The following is a 5,716-nucleotide window of genomic DNA, read 5'->3' as shown; positions in this document are numbered from 1 at the left end:
GTTCTGGCGACAGAAGCCGTTGCCGCCATCTTTGTTGAGGACAGAAGTGCTGCCCACGGTGCTGAACGTAGCGGGGAGTTTCTCCTGTACTCCACCACCTCCCTCCCTCTCATCCTAGTACGCTGTTCCAGCGTGGTTTCCTAGCCTTTCTTCAGGTTGAGAATCTCATCCCTTTTAGAGCACTAGTTCCGAGGCTTAACACCCATTTTGGTTTGAAAATATGCTGTCAATATTTTGAGTGTACTCATCCGGTTTGGGACTGTGAGGATGATTACCAGACACCGGCCTGGTTCAAACAATAGCGTTAGCTATTTATTAACAAGTTTAACTCATGAGAAACACGTTGCAAATATCTCCTTGTTTGTTCCTACAGAGCAGGATCTGAAGACGACCCTCCTGAGGCAGGAAGAGAAGCCAACTCTTATCCGCCTCGACATTCGCTAGTGGTCTTCCGGACTTGAGGCTCCTGTACTAGACACCACATCTCTCTAGGCTATCGTTCTTTCCAGTGTTCTGAGATGCCACGTGGAACCCAGGGTTGCACAGCTGTGGGCCCAGCTTCCTCAGATCTCCGCCCCCTCGCCTGCGACAACTGCATCCTTTAACCCCTTGAAGAACCCTACAGAAGCTCAGTTCTCCCTAGTCCTGGTCCAATCTAGCTTTCCGTCCAACTCCTGGCACGCGCGCATCTCAACCGACCAATAGCTGGATGTGGCGCAACAGACGTCACCGAATACTAGGGAAAGGCGGCGCATTCCAATCAGAGAGTCATTGTTTCCATTGGCACAATGGGAGACCCCGCCCCTCTCGGAGGACTCCATTGTATGCGGGAGGTAGGAGGGCCTCGCGGGTTCCAAGCTAACCAGCAGAAATAATCCAAAAGACCCGCTATACTGATCTGCCTCCAGACTTGGCGTCGGTGATGAGCCGCAACGCAAGGTGCAGGAAACTCATTCATTCTGACACCGAGACAGGAGTCAGGCCTAGGACCCCAGAACATTGCCCTGGGTGCGGCTCCCCCGGCTAAGTGATTACTACTTCAAACAGTCCAAGAACTCCTGGCCAAGACCTCTGGCCCGCCCCCAAATGGTAGCTATGACATCACCAGCAACCAATCAACGTATCCTCTCGCTCCTAGGTTTCTTTGCTTCGGGGAGGTCTAGCTCACGCGGGTTGCACTGGATGTGGCTGCTGTGGTCTGTGACCCATGGGTATCAGCTGTAGTGTTTGGGGTCTTTAAGTCTTAAGACTCAAGTCAGAGTTCCGTGACAGGTACACCATTTGTGCATGTAGGTGGAATATCTACAGCGGCACTAAAGGAGGTACTTCGTAGGACGGTAGTTCCTGATTGGAGGGGAGAGGAGCGGGACCTGGTTTTGAAGCGTCCGCAGCTCTGTGGGTCCACAGACTAGTTAGTGGAAAGCACAAATCTCAGGTCGAACAAGGAGGAAAAGAGCTGGGACCACAGAGGAGACGCCTGAACGACCTTAGGGATCTGGCCTTCCGGTACGAGATGCCTGAGCAGCACTTTTAGGGTGCCACCCCGGCTCTTGCCGCATGGGCAGATGTGTTAAGGCACCATGGCTGAGGGAAATAGAGTTCCGTTTTCCCCTCAACCAGAGCTGGTGACTGGCCTCCACCTTTGAGTACGTGGCGTCCACTCGAGATGGCATTCGAGGCAGCTCCCTGCGTGAGGCTGTCTCCACTCTTCCTCCGTTTGTGGCTGCTGTTGGTTGGATGTTCCCTCACCTTGTTTTCTCATATATACTCACTTCTGTGTCCAACCCACAGTAGTCGTTCCTAATGCACTTCTGGAAAGACAGCAGGATGGTTCAGCTGGTAAAGGTGCTTGATGTCCAAGCTTGAGTACCCGAGTTTGATCCCTGGAACTCGTGTTAAGAGTGGAAGACCGACCCCACAAAGTTGTCCTCTGACCTCTACTTGCCACTCCACTCCAGAGAAACCCATCCACATTTTCAAATAAAATGCTAGTGGTATTTCCTCCCTCTGCTTCCAAGGCCAGCTTTGTCCTCACCTCCTAGGAACAAGTAAGACCTCCAGGTGGTTCATGGTCATTTCTCCTCGATAGTTCCAATTGCAGGGTCTACGCAGGTCTCAGAGACCCTGATGGGTTTTGTTTTTTTGTTTTGTTTTGTTTTGTTTTTTCTGTTTTTTCGAGACAGGGTTTCTCTGTATAGCCCCGGCTGTCCTGGAACTCACTCTGTAGACCAGGCTGGCCTCGAACTCAGAAATCCACCTGCCTCTGCCTCCCAAGTGCTGAGATTAAAGGCGTGAGCCACCACCGCCCAGCTTCAGAGACCCTGATGTAGGGTAAGACCAGACAGTAGTGATGTGAGCTTTCCAGGTCCTAATCTTTTCCATTAGAATTTCCTTGTAGAATTTGTACATATTCTGCACACTAAGGCCCTGAGTTCAATCCCCAGCACCATAAACAAAAGAGAGAATCTTGTGATGTGGTGTCACAGGCCTTTAATCCTAGTACCCAAGAGACAGAGACAGGTAGATCTCTGAGTTTGGGACCAGCCTCTGCTACACACTAAGAACAAAACCCTGTCTCAGAACAAAACAAAACAAGCACACATAATCCTGGCTGTAACTCCTCAGCTTTTCACTGGGCTATAACCAAACTGGCCTAAAATAGAGCATAAATCTCTCCAATCTGGAGCTGTTGAGGACTGCTGTGGAAAAAAACCTCAAAATTCTGCTAATTGGTCTCATTTTACATTCATGACCACAGCCTTAGTATGTTAGAGGACCTAGGCAATTAGTGTGGTAGGACAAGAAAACCAACTTAAAAGAATATGGAGGCTCAGACGGAAAAATTGTGTCCGTGGTCAATATGATTGAGTAAAAAACCCAAAGAAAGGGTGAGCAGGTAGTAGAGTGCTTGCCTATGTAAGAAGCCCTGGGGTGGATCCTCAGTGCTGAATAAACCAGCTCTGGTAGACGTGCCTGTAATCCTAGCACTCAAGAGGTAGAGGAAGGACAGGCAGAAGTTCAGGGTCTTCAGACACAAAGAGTTCAGGAGACCCTGTTCTAAAAATAAAATTTAAAAATCCAAGGGACCCTAAGGGTAAATTGGTATTTTGTTTGTGTATTAGATTTATCTGATGTATTTGAGTGTATTGCCTGCATACATTTATGTGCAACACATGTGTCTGGTGCCTGCAGAAGTCAGAATAGGGCATCAGATCCCCAAGAGGTAACGTTACAGATGTCTGTGAGCTGCCATGGGAGTGCTGGTAACTGAAACTTGGGCATTCTGCAACAAATGCTCTTAACTCCAGCCTCACTAAAAGTAAATTGTTAAAGTGAGCTTTAAAAAGTTGTTGGACATAGGACTGGAGAAATGGACCAATTGTTTACAGAACCTATTATTTTTGTTTTGTTTTGTTTTAAGATAGAGTTTTTCCATATAGCCCTGGCTGTTCTGGAACTCACTCTGTAGACCAGGCTGGTCTTGAACTCTCAAGAGATCCACCTGCCTCTGCCTCCCCAGTGCTGGGATTAAAAGTGTGTGTTACCACACCCAGTTCCAATTAACAAGTTATTCTTATTCACTGGCAATATTAGGAAGGGAGCCAGTCAGGTGTGTTACATGCCTGCAGTCCAGAACTGAGCTGAGATAGTAAGATATCAGTTACCTGCTGGGTAGGGCTAGATAGTGAGACCATATTTCAAATTACAATAGCAACAATAACAACAATAGGAGAATGGTAACCAACCCAGCGCAGTCCTGTGGTCCTACAGACTCAGCCTCTTTGAAGACTGAAATAGGAAAGTTATTCATGCTAAGCAACATAGATCTTGATGGACAGATGATAGATTGGATGGATGGATGGACAGACAGACTATATGGAAGTATAAAATCTAAGGACTCATGTTGAATACATATACAAGTCAATAAAGAATACACAAATCAGTAGATATATGGATAAACGATTAAATAAGCAGAACAAGGGAAAGAAACTGAATAGCCAGGAAACTCACGAAAAGGTGCAAGTCATGCTCTTTGAATAGTGCACTTGTCATGGTGTGCTATTCTTCCGTTAAAAGGGGGAAAGACTAGGTTGATGGCTCAGCAGCTAAAGCACCTCTCGTATAAGTGTGAGGACCAGAATTCAGATCTCCAGCACGCACATGAATAGTGGATGGATGTGACAGCCTGTTCATAATTCTCAAGTTCAGAGGGCAGATGGGTATCTTTGAAACATCTGGCTAGTCATTCTAGCTGCATTGCTGAGCTCTGGGTTCAACTGAGAGACTCTGCTTCAGTGAATAAAGTTAAGAGCTGTGGGGGCCCTGTGCTTGGGCCTCTCTCTGCATATGCTCCTGCACACGTGTACTCACACACACTATAGTACAAACAGATATATTAAAAGAAGAAAAAACAGATTTCTTCTCATTGCAGCCTCAGCCAATGTCTTTTGAGGACAGAGCTGAACTCTCTGCCCCTCAAATAAGCTGTGCAGGAGTAGCTTTGGGGTTCAGTGCATGTCCACATGGGCCAGACCTTTCTGCACCCACGTTAGGTGCCATTTCTGGTTCAAAATACTGCTCAGTTATTCCTACTGCCCCCGTTTGCTTCTCAGTCCCATCCAAATATTATCCTTTCTTGGCAGAGCTAAGTGCTCTCTGTCCCTCAATCTCTCTTCTGCCTAGTCACATCCCACATTGACCTGTCCAAGCAGCTAGAGAGGTGTTGTCTCAAAAACTTCTCTTCCTGATAGGACTCTTTTGGCTCACCATAATCTACCTTTACAGCTACAATTTTATGTTATGAGACTGTTGCCAGGGTGTTTGCTGAGGGGGTTTTGCCTCTGCCACCCCAGTGCCCTTCCCACTAGAATGTTTGGGAACAGTACCCAATACTTATGTAACTCCCGGCTAGAACTTCTGTATCTCCTACGAACATGCAGGACCGCTTGGATAATCTTGCAAATGTGAGTGTGGGCTTCATGAACCTATACATTGTTTATCTAGGAGCCAGCCCTCAGAGCACAGATCAGCCCAGCTCTTCCCACAAAGTCAGAGTGTACATCACAGCCAACAGCAGATGCTGCCTCAATGCTCCTGCCTCAGCTTCCTGGGAACCCTCTGCTTTTCACTGGATTCTGTCGTCTCCTGAGGGTAATGGTTTCGTGCTTGCAGCACACAAGTGAAAGCAGTTGTGGCTGGAAATCAGTGTCATTGACTCTGGATGTGACAGAGGAGGCAAAATATCTCAGGGCAAAGAGCAGTGAGCAGGCTGTGGCCCTCCACCTGGAGCCTGTGAGCTCAGCATTGTGACTGAGCCAATAGGAAGGACAGTGCCCAGAAGATTGCTAAGATCCTCTCTACCCCAGTTTTCCTTTGAAATGTCCCTGCCTCCCTTTCCTGAGCAACTGTTGAGGCCTGAGGATCTGAGCCTCTCCTGTGCCTGCTGAATGCATTCTGTTTGGGTGTATGTCTACACCACAAGGCAGGAGGATGGTAGCAAAGTGTTTTTCTCTATTGCTCTGTGTGTCTTTAAATTTCTACTTACATTTTAAAGTATTCATGTGTATGAATTTTTTGCTGGCATGGATGTATGTCCACTACATTGTGTCTGGTGCTTGCAGAGGTCAAAACAGGACACCAGATCCCTGGAAGTGGAGTTACAGGTGTAAGCCGCTGGGTGGGTGCTGAGAACTGAACCAGAGCCATCTTCAAGAGC

The 5,716-nt window shown here is 47.6% G+C and overlaps 1 long non-coding RNA gene across 2 annotated transcripts; it reads left to right on the top strand.

Moving 5' to 3' along the window:
• The first annotated feature begins 746 nt into the window (after window positions 1-746).
• Window positions 747-2,004, top strand: LOC116072619. 2 transcript variants are annotated; one of them, XR_004111525.1, is made up of 2 exons: window positions 747-939; window positions 1,792-2,004. It is a non-coding gene; the product is annotated as an uncharacterized LOC116072619 (long non-coding RNA). The 2 variants fall into 2 exon arrangements; XR_004111524.1 differs by lacking the exon at window positions 747-939 and adding an exon at window positions 1,100-1,272.
• The last annotated feature ends 3,712 nt before the right edge of the window (window positions 2,005-5,716 follow it).

This window comes from Mastomys coucha, unplaced genomic scaffold (genome assembly GCF_008632895.1).
Source record: "Mastomys coucha isolate ucsf_1 unplaced genomic scaffold, UCSF_Mcou_1 pScaffold23, whole genome shotgun sequence".
Taxonomy (NCBI): domain Eukaryota; kingdom Metazoa; phylum Chordata; class Mammalia; order Rodentia; family Muridae; genus Mastomys; species Mastomys coucha.
This window is presented reverse-complemented; position numbering and strand designations above follow the sequence as displayed.